A 16,135-nucleotide genomic window follows, 5' to 3' on the forward strand; every position below is an offset into this window, starting at 1 on the left:
AAGATTACATGATGCACGCGCGCGCGTGCGTACCCACACACACACTGCGCCAATTACACACAAAAAGCGGGTGAAGGAGGTCGGCAGAGGTAAATAAAAGTGTGGAATATATTGAGGTGGGGTGGGGGACAGTAAGGTTCTGTTGACACCGAAAGTAAATGTTCTCCCTCTGCCCTACCGCATTCCTGGCTGATGACAAGCTGAGAAGAAAAAAATCAAACAGACCTAACCGTCTCAGTTTCTGGGAATCGCTGTCACAACGAGCACACCCCGAGATCCCCAGTAAGGACACCCCGATGTAGAAGATGGAGAAATCTCAGATTTCATTTCACACAAAATAATTCTCATGACTTTCTGTGAACCAGAGGGGTGTTGAGGGGTTGCTGAAGACACCATTGCTTAAAGAATTTCTGGGAGTGAGGAGGAGGGAGATGGGGTGAGTGAATAAACAAGGACAAAACAAGAATGCCCGTGTTCCTGCGAGGGTATTGGTGCAGGGTGAGATCCTTCGCCGTCAAATCGGCAAAACCGACAGCCCCGGTAGGGGAGAGGAGAGAGAGGGCACGTTTTATGGTCTCGTCAACTGTGTCACGTGTTGTTGAGCTCACATCAAGTATGAAGGCCCCCGATTCTTTCCACGAGAGCAAGCTTTGATAGCGAGTCAAGATACCCGTGACCTCCAAGTCGTTCTTTATGAAAAGGCAGGAATGAAAGAAGAGTTAATGTGGGTAGGTTAAAGGTGGCGCTGTAGTTGACTAAACGCTTTCGAGCCTGTCCTGGAGTGGTTTGGTATCACCAACCATGGACTCACCCGTACCTATCCAACCTCTGAAAAAGCAGACCACTTCCACGATGCAAAGTTTTACGATATATTTCATGTGTGTCCGCAAGATTTACTATGGACCCCAAGCCTTGCGGGATCGTGTAAAAAGAAACAAGAGCAGACTTCCGGGGTCGGGGTCCTGCGTACTACTCACAGCTCGAGCTATAGAGGGAAAGCGAGGTCTGTCAGATACTGAGCGAGAGTAAAGTACACAGAAGTTGTCTCCAATCTTAGGTAAGTTCACTCATGCACAACACCACCCCATCAAGCCCCTAGAGGACCTGTGGATGATCAGGATTAAAGGGTGAGAAGAGAAAGAGAAACTAATGTAACTAAGGCAATGGGTGGGTGGATGGTCGGTCAGTTGGTGAGAGGTTTCACTGTTCATCGGCTTTTTACGCCTCTCACGATCAATGTCTTTCAGCTCTCACCCCTAACTCAGGACTGCATCCTCCACCCCAACCCTCCTCTCTCTTGCCCATGGCAACCAGACTACAGAAACACGCGTGGTCGACAGCCACAGCTCCAATGCTTGAGAGGACAAGAGGGTTAATCCCGACGTTTCATTCTGCCAGCAGTTCGTCTTGTCTCCCCGTGTGGTGATGTTTGTGCCAGTTGCCCCTCATTCTTGCAAATCACTGGGGGATGGGGAGGAGGGGCTTGTACTAAGCCCACGTCTTCTCATCCTCCCAAACACGAAGATGTATACAGCCAGCATGCGGGGAAAAGAAAACCTCGGCGGAAAGGCAGACACCTCAACCATTTCTTTCCTCTCGCCGCACGCTGAAAAAAAAACTTTTTGGTTGAACTTGGATAAAAGTTTCGTTGCAAGCTTTGACCGTCTGGTCTTTGCGACATTTTTTGACACACTGTAATATAGTCGGTGTTAGTCTCGTATCAGCTTGGCGAGGACTTTGTAAACTGTCGCGGACGTGCGCTTCCTAAACCAAGGAGGCTAGGTTACAAAACTCTCGCCTGCACTTCTCGGTCAGGAGGGCTAGGTCACACTATTCCAGCGCGTGAATCTCGCCACTTCACGAACACTTCATATCTTTGAAATTCTAATCTACGGAAACGCCCACTTGAGCTCAGAAGCAGCTCGCATTTCTCCGAACCCACCCCCGCAATCGTACAAGGATATCTTGAAGCTAACAGCAAACTGGAGGATTGGAGGGACCTAGGGCCCCGGTTTTCATGGTACGCGGAAGGTGTGACGGGTGGCACACGAACACCATGACTAAGTCTTAGATTAGTATATTCGTAGGGGGGTAGGGCTGGGAGGTGGTAATCAATTCGAATTTTCGAAAGTGGTATTCGTCTAGAAAAGTTTGAAAATCGGGGTTGTAGAGTGCTCCCTTGTTTTCACCACCTCTGATGCGGTTTGGTAACGGGAACTGAGAGCGTGGTGGTCGTTCAGGACTCAACGATCTTTGCAAAAACCCATATAAGTTCTATCTTGGGCTCTCACTTTACCACTAACGTAAAAAAAACAAAACAAAAACAACAAAACAGGAATCTCGAGCATTCTGGACCATATTTCTAGCCAAACAATGTTTGACAAGAGCGAAAGAAAATTTGGGTCTTTAGCTTCCCCTTCTTGTCCCCGATGAAAACAGAGACAATGAGAACGGAGGGGATGTGGGATGTTTCCACCGGAAACTCGCCTACAAAGCCCACTGTGTTACTAGTAACTAATCGTGATCGTGGTGCCCACTGTGCTTATTGGGTATGGAGGAGGTGAGAGTGGGGTAAGATTTAGGATATCGACCCCATTTGTCCTGTCCTCTTAAACCCTGACAACACACCCTCCCCCCAAAAAAAACCTCCCAGCTTTAAAGGGGGAAGGGTGAGGAGGAGAAACTTGTTTGCTGCTTCCGGGCGGCAGCGGGCCGGCCATGGAGGTCAGGATCGATGGACGGCGGAGGGCGGGTCGCGCGTGCAGAAGGCCGCTAACACTGCCCCCATGACCCCGGCCAAAAAGGAGATGAGGAGGTTGCTGGCCACTTGCTCCGCTCCCCACAATGGCGGCGTGCGTTCGGATGTGACGTCCCGACGGCCTGTCTGTATGTAGCCCTGCAGGTACTCCCCCCAAGGCCCCCATTCTTCCTGTAAATCAAACCAGTGCTAAAGATGAACAGATGTTGCACTATTCCAGACATTTTATGACCATTCGTTGAAATCTGACAACGCGATTTCGTGGTGTTATGGAGCATGCCGAGTGTCAACTACTCACAAACAAATCAAGTCTCTTCGATCATGTCACTGTGATCCCTCTCCCTGCTCCCCCGCCTCTAAAAAAGGTTTACTTGAGACCGTGATCAACCAATATTTGATAGCCGTGCTAAAACTGTTTCGATCACTTTCCCACTGAAGACGTATGTTTAAGAAGCTGACCAGCTGACAACAGAAATCAAGCCGCCACTTCTGGCCAGTTAAGCTACACCCACCCCCTACTCACCCGCCTGTTCCGTCGTCTGAGAGGTGCCTGGGAGACACTGGTACCTATTTCAGCTCTATTTCCGGAGTCCCCTAGCGACTGAACCACTACTTACACAGTCTGGCTCCGGTCCCTACCATTGCTCCTGACCTTGCTCGCACACCGTCCGTCCTTCCCTTTTCATTTTCTTAAATCTCCTCCCACCGCTGGCCCTGCAACCCTCGACCCAATGGCGCGGCTGGCTGGGCGGCTGGCTGGGCGGCTGTGATGGGGGAGAAAGTCTCGATTGCAGGCTTCTCTTTAACGCGTCTATCAAAGCTGTCAACCTTTTAATCCGTAAATACGCTCAAGTGGGCAAGGGCAGGGGCTCATTTGTTATCGCCGAGGTAGCTGCAAATCTCATCAGCATCTGGAGAAGCGAGTTGTGTGGGGAGGTCTGCTAGGGGGAAGGTGGAGGTAGAAGAGGAGAAGAAAGAGAAACGTTTCATATCAATCTCTCAACGCTTTGTGAGGAAACGAGGACTGGTGAAAAAAGTGAAGGTGCTCCCCCTTGCAAGGTGAGCTGGAGGAGCGGGAGGGTTATAGAGTGTGAGCGAAGAACAAACTTATTCATTTTTTTTTCAAAAAAGAAAACTCTTCCCAACGTAGACCCTTTACAGAAGCCGCTTTGTTAAGCACAATTTTGTTAAAAGAGAGAAAAAAAAGCAGGTCTCGTGACATTACTGAACATTGCCAGTCGTGAGGGTAAAAAATTGGCCTCAAGAAAATTTGAAACACAGCTCGACCTGTTTGTTCTCTCTCTCTCACACAGACACACACATACACACACATGCACGCAGTTGTCAGAAGAGTGGTCAGCTCTTGTCCGGCGGCCAAGGCGTTATTACAGAGGAACGCGCTGGAAATCACGGCCGTTGGGAGGAAAGCAAAGGTTCCCAGCATTCCATGCGCACCTTGCGGTGCTTGTGAGCATGCTGACAATCCAGACAGCTTGATTGACAAACACGCGGCAACAGAGACAATAAAGGCATTTGAACACTGTTTTTCCCTCTTGTTTTTCTTTCTCTTCATCCCACCTCTTGCTTCTCCTTTTTCTCACTCGCCTTTCCTTTGCTCAAACTGAGGCAGACAACTGTGGGGTGGAAGGTCCAACACCGAGATGTCTTTAAAGAGAACCCACTGTTTTGGCTTGTTTAAAATAAGGCTACACCAAGGCTTAGTTTCAAGAGACAGAAAACAGTGCCTAGTCCTGCAATAAATACCAGCCTGCTGTGGAATCTCAAAGTACGAGAGAGAGGACATAAATAACGGCTTCCATGAGAAAAAGACCCTTGGGAAGATTGAAATACAGCCCCAACCACTCCCATAAGTGAAGACCTATCATTTTCTTCAACGATGGCTAACAGGTAGTGGACCTACGAACGGTCAGCACCGACTGAATGACCACACGTTCACCATCCAGTCTGCAGCCTAACAGCAAACACTGAGTACATCCTCCATAGATGCCTCCTACTGAACGCAGAGAGAGAGAATGTGACATTGCCAACGGGCAGCCCAGTGCAAAATAAACTCTGTGAGGGAGAATGAAGACTTGGAAATCACTGTCACTTGTCCCGAAGGTTGGCCTGAAAGTACAGCTTTGTGACTGAAAAAAAAGGTTGTGGGGAAATTGGGCGAGTAACAGGTGGCAGTGCCAGCAGCCAATAACTGCGGTGATGGTAAGGACGGGAAGAAATGACGCCGGGCGAGCTACCCCTCCATGACATGCGCAGTACCGCTGCTGTTTTCTTGTCCCTCCGAGAGACTGAGACAACAGACCTCGTTAGCCAACTGGCGGAGAGAACCAGACAATCAACAGGGCTGGACAATCAGAGGACAGAAGTTGGACAATCAGAAGACAGAGACTGGACAATCAGAAGACAGAGGTCGGTAATCAACGGAGAGCATTTGATAATCAACAGGAAGTGCGTTACAATCAGCAAAGACCATCATCAGACAGCAAGACAATCGTGACAAGGCATCAACAAAACTTGACAATCCACAAAACATAACAATCTAAGAGAAAAACAACCGACAGATCATGACCACCAACACACAGACGAAGAAAGCGTTATCAACAGTTAACGAAGCAAGACATCTCACAGGCAGCGCCAGACAATCGACAGACGATGACAATCAATCCAAACAAACGATGACAATCAATCCAAACAGAGGCAGACAATCAACAGAGCACAACACAACTCAGCAGAGCAGGACAATCAACAGAGAGCGCGAGACACAATCAATAAGCACAGGACTGGAGTCAGTGCCAGCTCACGTGACCACTCACGTCACTCAGGCGATCGCGGGAGATGCTGCGAGGCGGCTCCAGTGGACCGTTGGTCGTCTGCTCGTCTGTCGACGTCCTGTCGTCCTCCCCAGCAGACAGCAACGCCAGAGACCGCGGCGACGGAACTGGCGAAGGTGTCGACTGCTGCAACACACAGGCAACCAAACTTTCCATGAAAGCATACAGGGAAACTCAGTTGTGTAAACATGGAGAGAAAACAACACTATTGTAAAAACACGGAGAAAAACATAATTGGAAAAACATAGGAGGGGAAACAATTGCGAAAAACGCAGATGGGGGAAAAAGTTAGGATAACAGAAGGAAAAACAATGTGACAACACATGTTCCCACACCTCTCTTCACCAATAAAAAGTTTGGCATCTGGCTGGTATCCCACCTCTGACCTATGACCTCATCCTGCGCATATGTGCGTGGAATATGTCCAATATTGTTTTCCGAGTGGTGTGAGTGTGTTTGTGTTCGTGTATGAAGTGAGTCATGCTCACGGGCCTGTGTGTGACATTTTTCAGTGTTCAAGTTTAGTATTGTAATGTGTGTGTCGGCATGTTTCTTGCGATTGCTCCGTGCTGATGAACTGCTTTATGACATTTGTAAGGCGAGTTTGATGATATATTAAAATGATAAGTAGTAGTTGTTGTTTATAGCACAACAACCTGGTGATGTCTATTTTTGGGCGTAGCGAGAACTTCGAAGTCTAGCTAGTGATACATGTCTACTCCACTTAGCAAGAAGCCCCAAAAACTTTCTGACATAAAAAGACAATTTCTCAATTTGACAAATTGTAATCCAATCACCAAAACATTTTTTTAAAAAGAAGCAAATTGTCCCAGCACGGATGCTGATACGGTCGAAAAGCACAACTCGTTCTCTTAGTCTCAAAAAACAAAGCTCTATCAGAGAAATTGTTATAAATATTGTTACTTCAAAATAAATATCAAATATTCAAGGCGCGTTGTAAAAATCACTCGTTAAGAGATTATTTCGTCGTGTAAACAAACAGTATTTTCATGCTTTTTAAAAATGTTGTGTAAATAGCCACAGGTCCTGAAAACATGGCGATTATAAAGAGATCCTGCCCCCCTAACCCTCCTGCTCCCACCCCATGTACACGCACCTCTCTCTTTCTGCCAACAAGCTCCCGCAGCGGCCTGCCTCAGTTTTTGTTTTCCTTTGGCTACAAACAACGGCACCGATAAAACACGTGACGCAAATCGGATGGCGGCCATAACTGCTCGGCAAACACGCCTCACGGCGGGCCGGCCATGTCATGGAAATATTAATCATGAGACCAGAGCTGGGCCACTTGGCCTCAACCCGCTTTTCTTCTAACTACCCTTGTATCCCACCCTCGGGACCAACTACTTGTGTCTGTGTGTGTGTGCGCGCGTGTGTGTGTGTGGAGAGAGAACGGATCGGTGGTGGTGGCTGATGCTGGTGGTGGTGAAGTTGGTGGACGATTGGAGCAGGGACGGAATCGAGAGGTCCGGGAGTATCGTAGACCCGGACACAGCACATTACGTCACAAAGAACCGTTACGCATGCGTAGTGCTGATTCCATGCATTAGGCAGGTCGTACTTTCGGATGACTGATGTCAGTACTAAGCGAACTGACCAGAGAGTCAGCCAGCCAGACAGCCAACCGAAGAAAATCTGCAGAACGCATTCACGACTCGTGGAAAGAGAAACAGCATGTGACCTTTCACCCCTGAACGGAAGGTGTGCGTTTGTCCACTAGTAAAACTGACTGAACTGAACGATTCGCGTAATACCCGACATCTTCCTTTGGATCCTCTCTCTCTTTCCACCACCCAATTAATTCCAGATTTATAGTAATCGAAATCCACCCGTCCATCAAGCTGAAAGCTCTTACCAAGAAAAAAAAAAAATACGGATAATCAGGGGAACAATTTCTCCGACTGCTTTTCACCTTCATCCTGCACCTCTCCCTCCGTTGTCTGGCAACTCTCAGCCTGGTTTTGTTGTCTTCTCCAATACCGTTCACAGCCCTCGGAGCACAGCTTTAGTGCTCTAGCTTGAAGGAGGGCAAAATGGAGCCCCACTTAGCGAGATAAAATGGTTAAAGAATCTCTTCAAACGAAGGAGAGAGGGGGTGAAAAAAAGTTCCTCGACTACCGTATCCTTTCCCCAGACCCATCCACCCAGCCTCTCCATCCCTTACCCACTTTCCTTTTTACGGCGGATCGCGGACCTACGGCAGAGTAAGCAGGGAGCTCAGACAACAGCCGTTACTGGAATGGAATTGCTCTGTCTGGCCCTCCACCCTCCTCGCTGGGCGGCCAAACGAAGTTTGAAGATACTTTCATGCTAATCGCGCCTGCTTCACGTGCGGAGAGGTGGAGGTGGGAAGAGGGGAGAGAGAGAAAGAGAGACGTGGGCGGGTGGATAGGTTGCTGGTGGTTGTGATGGAGGAGTCGCTGCGAGGGGAGAGGATTAATAGGAAGAAATAGGAACTGACAGACAAGCACAGTGTCTTTCAAAACAGCCTTGGGTGAGCCTGATGATCTGTCTTCGCCGGCCCCGTCTCTCTCCTTCTCTACACGTGGTCTGATATGGTCTACAAGGTCTACTGCAATCTACAGTCAGTCAGTCCACTAAAGCTGTCAGTTGTGTCAACTCAAAAGACCGTTAGTAAGTGTTGGTAACATCAAGTCTTTGTACTCCAATGAAGCTGTCATGCATCTCCAACATAATAATTCAAATCAGATGCATCACGGTACAGAATATGTACGGAAGACGACAGGACCATGGAACAACCCTCTATATATACATCTTTTATTTTTCTCTCTCTCTCTTAAAACGTATTTTTAGCATTAAAGAACAAAAATGAATTACGAGGTAGGACTGACTGAAAAACGAATACGCCATATTAATGCTTGGTGGTTATTTCTGTGAACTCCATCTTCAAACAAACCAAGGTTCACCCAACAAAGACGCTCTGTGTGTGAGGGAGTCTACTCCCATTCTTGGCCCAGTCTAGCCCTCCTACCAGTTTCCAGACCACATGAGGTAACCTGTGCGGCTTTTGATCACTGGCAGTAAGGTTGTGTCACCGGAAGCTGTTGGGCAGGAAAAAAGAAAGTAGTGAGTGAAGAAAATAGACTGCCCGGCCCACACAAACATCAGACGACCAGCTGACGTCCCGCAGACTTCATTTCGCGGTCCATCAGAATGCATGATCCGCCATGAGCGAGGTCTCCCTCCTCCTTCTTCTCCCCCTCCCCACGGCACCTCACCGCAAAACCTGCTAAAGCACACAAAAAAAAAGTCGACTGCCCTACGTACGCGCAATTTGCTCACGTGGTCTTCATTCCTGCAAATTTTGAGAAGAGGAAAAGGCCTTTGCAAATTCGCACCAGGACAGAAGTTGCCCCATAATGATTTTTCCTTTTTCAGTCACCTGTGAAAACTTTTGTCAGAGTTTCATTCCGGTGAAAATGCCACAGATGTATATTCCAACAACGATACAAACTTTTGCGACAAGCGTTTAATTTTTTTTTTTTATTTTATTTATTTTTTTAAGTAACCTTTTGGCGTGGAAGAAGAATAGCCAGTGGACTATATACCCACCCACACACACCCACACAACCACACACACACACAGAGGGTAAGCTCACTAAAAATCGCAACACCAAAACTCTTTTTGTGCTGACTTTTCGCCGGAAACGAGCTCTTCTGCTTTAGTGAGTGTTATCAAGCGCAGGCAGACCTGGCAAATTTTTAACGCCTCACTACACGCGAGAGCGCCGTGTAGAGGAAAAGGTAACGCCTCGCGCCGTCAGCGCCGCACTGCTGCCCACAGCGCCCTCTGCCGGGCCTGCAAGTGCTGCTGACTGCTAGCGCCACCACCCGACGATCGCAAGTGTAGTCAAGAACATCTTATGTTTTCTTAACCCGGGGAACAGCTTCTCCGCGTCTTTTAACGCCGAAGCCATGGGAGAAGGGGAAGGAGAGGGTAGGTGGAGGTGTGGGTGAGGTGGGGTGGGTCGGGTGGCAAGACAGATCCTTCGTCAGAGAGAGACACGTGTTAGCTATTTGTGCTGTTATTTTGCTTTGTATTTTTGTAGGCGGGGAGGGGGTGAGCTTTTTTCACAGGGGGCTGGCAGCAGCTATGCCAGGCGGGCGGCAGCAGCACCGCCAGAGACTTGGGTGGCCTAATGATGCTTTTACGTGTCGGAATTTGTAAAGACATTACTGGCGAGAGATACACTTAGCTGTCGGTCTCCCCAGTGCAGCTGTTGTTACAGGCAGGCCTCGGTGGTCAGAAAGGTTCTGTGCAATATTAGATACATCTTACCACTCTTTCCAGCTCCCCCACCCCCAATCACCAACTGCTATTACTATTATTACCATCGCCGATGTCCTCCCCTTCACGCTCCTCTTTCTCACACACACCTCGAAAAACTAAACTCTCAAAACAAAAAAACCTTAAACTTTTCCCTATTGAAACTAAATTCCCTCACCTACCATCACCGTCCAAAGAAACATTAACATGTTCAAAATATCTTTGCATAGTGCTATTATCGCTGTGTTCATATTAAAAGAGTATTACGTTCGCGAGAGAGTGCTGTTGCCAAAAAAATATAAAATACATTGCAACATTTTATTCCCAAAGCTTCCAGAGAGAATAGTCTAGGGAATAAACGGGAAGAATATGGAGGACAGAAAGAAAAACACAGGTATTTAAGTAATTTAACATGTGTGCCCTCTAAAGAAAGTGCTATTTTTCATACTCTATTTATTTACAAGGTATTGACGAGGAATGTAAAAATTACATTAAGATCGGCTGCATCTCCTACCACATCCCTCCCTGACCCTTGACCTACGTAATTCCTTCGATTCCGTTGTTAGGTGGTAGGCAGCACGCCGTTACGTCAGCAACCCCACTCTGTATCCCCCTTCGCCCTCGCAAGCTCCCCCGCCTCCCCCCGCGCCACGTGTTACTCGCGGTGTTTGTAGCCGCTCTTACCTGACGCGTGACGAACTGCTGTATGCGTGACCCGATCACATTCCTCCCGCACCTCGTGCACCTGCACATTGTTACACAGCTCTTTCTGCTGCTGCACAACCTGCCTCCTCCCTACCCCTTCTCTCCCCCACCTCCCCCACATCAGGGATGGCTTTCCCTCCAGGTGTGTGCTCTAAAAGCAGCTGCTATGGAGGAAGACAAGCCGCTGTTTTATACACCTACAGCTCCGAATCTCGGCGATCCGGCAACTAACCAACTCTAGAGGGGGACACCCACCCACCCAAGACTCACATAACTTCAATACTTGGTTTCCTCGAGTGCGCCTGACATCCTCCTGCGGCCTTACCCCGTCCTCTTCCATTCCCCCACCCCGGGTGAAAGCCCCAGAGGTGACCCCAGAGGGAAACGGCAGGTAAATGGAGGGCCGGACTGATGGCCAGTGCAAGCAGAAGGGACGATGAGACAAGATGTAGCCGCCATTCCACTGATGAGCATCAGCGAGGGCCTATGGGGACGAGGACCAGGGCAGCGGAATTCAAAGAAACTTGCAAAGGTTGAAACTCGGATTGCAAATGGCAATCCCTCCCTCCCTCTTTCTCAGTTTCACCAGCTTACGATTGCGTGTGTGATCGCCAGGTTCTGCTGTGTGTGGTATGGTTCAAACAAACAAGCACAAACAGAATCAAGATACAACAGACGGTTTAAGGACTTGAGCGCTCTCCAAACAACACAGGTCAAATAAACAAATGAGTTTAGGGGAAATGCCACAGTAGGATTCGATAGCCAAAAAAAATACACTCCCCACTGCAGACAGCACACCCCCTTCTGTACCCAGACCGTCTGGAATAAGAGCGAGCCTCTGTAAAGGCAGACAATTCCTCTTCTCCTTCACCTTCTCTCACCCGTACAATCCTTACCTCCCTACACAATAAACACCTCACTTCCCCACCCATCCAACTCTAACAATATGAAATCACATCTACACTCACTGCCACACCACCATCATCATCATCTTCATCTTCATCATCATCAGTGCTGGTGTCCTTGTGACAGGCTACAGCAGGAGGAGATGATCCCCACCAACAAAGATCCCTTCCACTTCCTGAAGCTGAAAGGTGATTAAAGTCAACTAAAACCTGTCAGCCTTCCTTGAAGAGCAAAAAAGAGCGATGTAGACAAAGCGACACTTTCCAAATGAGTCAGATAATAATGTACGGCAGCTTTCTACACCAATACCGGAAACTCGTTGTAAGTGTTTCAAAAACACCGCCTCGCCCTCCTCCGGCACGTCTGCTCGCTAAGTCCTCTCTACAGTCTGTCGAGAGCCGACACATGCAATTTTCTTTTGCCCAACAAGCAGGACGATCAGCATCTTCAGGTTTCGCAATAAGCTTACAGAAAAGAAAAAAAAATTAAAGAAAAGAGCCGCCGATCCGTGTAGGTGAATCGCAGTCTACATACACTTGAACACAAAAATTACCGGCCGCAATATCAACAGACACAAAACTCTGACCTCTGGGGTGGTGGAGGGAAGATGTCTGGCTTTGAATGAGCCAGAATGTGTCAAGATTAACTACTACTTCTTGTTAAGAACCCTGGGGGTAGGTTCAGGCAAGTCAGCTAGCGACGCACCTGTCAACGGAGGCCGGTCAGGAAAGCTGAAGTGCTTCCAAAAACCTCTTAGGGCGAGACTCCTGTCATCTCTTGTTCTTGGATGAAACTTTTTATTTAGGGGTGGAGGGGAATGGTGAGGGCTAGTCTGTGTCTGCGTGTACCACATCGAGGTTCTTACCCAGCAAATCCCTCTACTGCCATTCACTGCTGGCCGTGAACTTGTACTAGCCTGAAGTGACCTGAGGTCACCAACTGTCCTTGCTGGGAATATGTGGGTGAGATAGAGAAAAAATATTTCAAGATGTATGTTGTATATTGCATATTGCAAGATGTATATTGCTAGTACGAGTACTACCTGATATCGCCCTTGTGAATAAATAAAGTATTGCGAGCTACCTACCGGAGGGATAGCTTCTACCTTCGCTCTATGCATGCTCCCTCGAGATGGCACCAAGCCCTCCCCCCGCGGACCTGCCCGGCGTGCCACTGCTAAACTTTTGTATTTTTCTGTTTAAAACGTAAATGACGTAAATTAAACCCTGTGGGCAGCCGGTGACGTCACTGTCTAGCAGGCAGACGACTGCCGGAAACGTCAGCGGAAACGATGTTAGGGCCCGACGCCGATTTACCGACCACGCAGCCCGTTGCCTTATTCTGCTCTCGTAAATCCTGTCTCCAGTCCCGCTGCTTCCTTTATCTTCTTCTTTCCCTCTCTCCTTCCCCGCTAAGGAGGGGGTGGCCGCGCAAACGACAAGTCGGCGATGAAAGCGCAAACACCCAGCTGCGAGTCTTAAACATCGTACATCGTCCAGGGATTCACTTTAACAACCAGACAACGGTTTTCGCAGCCTGTAGCGAATCTAGTTTTCAAGGTTTGAAACAAAATAAAAAAGCATCGAGTGTAGAATCTAGCGACCACCCGGACAGTGAAGGTTTACATGTCGTCTGCAGTTTACTGTCAGGGACGTTCCCCACCCGTGTTTTGAGGGGTGGAAGGCACCTCGTTTCCTCCTAACAACACTTGTCAAAGTCTCAATCAAAATCAACTAGAGAGAGAAAAATATTGTGCGTAAATAAAGAAATGTTTACACCTGATTATTTTCTTTACAGAATGAGTTTTATAGGCGTGCAATGTTTTGTATAATTATATAACAGTTAAACAATCTAATCACTCAGTATGAATTCTATAATTACACAAAGTTAAGAAGCACCCTCCCCTCACACACACACACCCTCTCCCCTGTCTCGGTAACCAGGTGAGACGGATTTCCGGATCAGCGGCGGTGAGGATCGCGTCTGCAAGCCTCTCACCACCCGATCAAGTTCCTAAAGTAAGAACACTCGGAGGTTGGCGAAAAGATCACTTAAAGACGAAAAGCAATTAGCAACTGCGAAACTTCTCACGCATAAATCGAAAATGGATGCCTTGCCCGGAATGGTTTAAAAAAATAAAGGGAAGGTGATCCGGAGTAAAGGGTGGCGGGCAGCACACCCGTCTGAAGTCTCGAGCGACGTGGAGTAAAAACCTCGACAGCAGCCAAGTGGTTTCACGCAGAACTACTTCTCGCTCTTTTGTAAACTTCAGCCGATAACAGCCCGCGACATGTTATCAACTTGCACAGTTGATGGCTCTTGTAACATCCTTTAATGGCGCGCTTAGCTGCAAACAGTTCTCCCGACTAGGATAACCCACCAACATGTCTCCTGTAATTTTCTTCTCCCCTTCTTTTATTTCTAACTAGGAGAACACGAGGGATGTGGTAGTGGTAACAAGCAGGGGAGGATTGGGGTACTTGGCCGACGGATGTTGCTTGGATACCAGCTGTGGAAACACCGGGCCCACCGCTGAGTGGTTCTCTGACCCAGTCGATGGGTCAAACAGAAGTGTGTCGTTTGCCCGGGGCTGTGTACACAGGCAGTTGTGTTTTATGGCACCGGTCGAGTGGCTGCAAGGTGTAGATGGCCTGCTGTCTCCCCGAGCCCACTGGAGAGCGCAAACGATCTTCGCTAAACAAAATCTTTCATTGCCCGGGTGGCGGAGCGCGCGTGCAGCCTGCAGCAGATTATGCATCCGGGGCTATCACAGAGATCAATTACATCTCTTTTTAAAAGGAAGGAGAAGAAAAATGTGGGAGGGTGGGAGTAGCGATAAGTGGCCACGGGGAAAAAGAGACACGGGATCGATGCTCTTGAATATGATACAGCCAATTTGTAGTCTTTGTTGTCCGTCAGCAGCAGGCACATCCACGTGAAAGCTTTGCTGAACTGGGGGAGAACCCGAGCTGTTTACCCATTGTCAGAGGAATTTAGCATTCAGGGAAGACATTATCAGTGCTCTGCAAATTAGTCTTTGGGATTCTCGCGTAAGAACATGATTTATTTGTTAATGCATCTGTAACAGTGAATGAAAAAAGGAGAAAAAAAAAATGCCGAACATCGATCAATACGCTTTTTCCTCTTGTTTTTCGTTTTGTTTACACAAATGTATTTTGAGTGCGAGCTCTTTACAAAGTGGACTTCAAATATCCGGACTGCAATGTCTACATGTCACCACAGTCCACGAACACTTGCTTTGTGTCGGGTGCCAACACCAGTAACAGTGTAGTGAGTTGCGAGGTGAAACATGAGGGACAAGCATTCACCACGAAAATCGTTGTTTGTTTGTTTTTTAACTGCGTAACGATGCAGGGGGCGCAGGTCTCGCTCTTGTTTTGCCCATCATGGATGCCAATCATGGATGCCAATCACGGACTGAGCGCTCGCCGAGGTGTTGATGGCGAGTGCTGACGACCTGCTACGGCAGGGGTGAGAGGGCGGCGTCAGTTATGACGGTTGATTCGTGCGCAGCAAGATGCGCAAAGGGTGGATGGTGATGGAGGGGGAGGGCAAGGCAACAGCAATCGTTTTCTAGAGAACAGACGATGATATCTCTGCAGATGTAACATCATTGGAGCTCGATCTCAGGCTGGAATGTGACAAAGGTGTGGGGGGGTAGGAGGAAGGAATCAATCGTAGGAGAGGGATAATGACCGGTTAGGTTCGATAACTGGAGGTTTATATTTATATTTTTAAAAAACTGCCATGCTGTTCCCATTAAGATGTCGGCTTTTTGCAATCTCCGACTGCAGCTTGCCAAAAAATGAAAATAAAAATAAATCGCCCTTTCACTGTTCTCAAGCATGTGATTAGTGTGAGGCTTGCGTTGGGTTGGGTTTGGTTTTTCCTGAGCACCGAGGGTAGTCATATGCTGGTCAAACTTCCGGTTATCTTCCCAGCACAAGTTTCCTTACGGATGTCTCTCCAGTTTGCGAATGTTTTTTCCCGACTTACGTGCAAAATAAATTTCAAGACCGTCTGTACATGTTGGAAGGTTAGTCAAGGGTTAGGGAAAGCTAATTTGTTCTGCTTTAGATGAGATTTGTATCGAGTTTTATGATTTGCCAGCATATATAAACATCAACAGAAAACATTCCGCATCTTAAAAAACAATAATAAGAGGTAAGCCTACATTTACTCGGCTTATGAGTTGCGCGACAGGCGCAGGTGTCTTGTGCTGAAAACCTTTCACGCAGGCATGTGAATCTCAAAAACAAATCAACACACGGAGATCAAAGCCTCCCAAGCCGCCCCTCCTGACCTCGCTTGAGGAAGGAACTCGCTATAAATAGCCCATGAAAGAGAGCAATATAGTCGTATGTAAACGCACCGCGCATACATCTCTGTGAACAACGTAAACGACCACCACACCACCACCACCAGCACCACACCACCACCACCAGCACCACACCACCACCATGCACCCCCGTTTAGGAGAGGGGGAAACAGAAGGAGGGGCATGGAGCTGGCCTCCGAGCGGTCAGTGTTGTTATTGTGGGCAATGTGGAAGCTAAAGGTGGGCGAGGGGAGCTAAGGGGAGCCAAGGGG

The 16,135-nt window shown here is 48.2% G+C and overlaps 1 protein-coding gene across 1 annotated transcript in view; it reads right to left on the bottom strand.

The window, feature by feature from the left end:
• The window catches only part of LOC112563347 (RNA-binding protein 25-like), a 171,479-nt gene that overhangs the window by 70,326 nt on the left and 85,018 nt on the right, over positions 1-16,135 (bottom strand). Inside the window, exon 3 of the transcript XR_003099012.1 lies at positions 5,590-5,733. The gene's annotated coding sequence lies outside the window, so the exon portion shown is untranslated. The remainder of the gene's footprint in view (positions 1-5,589; positions 5,734-16,135) is intronic.

The sequence above is a fragment of the Pomacea canaliculata genome, linkage group LG4, assembly GCF_003073045.1.
Source record: "Pomacea canaliculata isolate SZHN2017 linkage group LG4, ASM307304v1, whole genome shotgun sequence".
NCBI classification, from domain to species: Eukaryota; Metazoa; Mollusca; class Gastropoda; order Architaenioglossa; family Ampullariidae; genus Pomacea; species Pomacea canaliculata.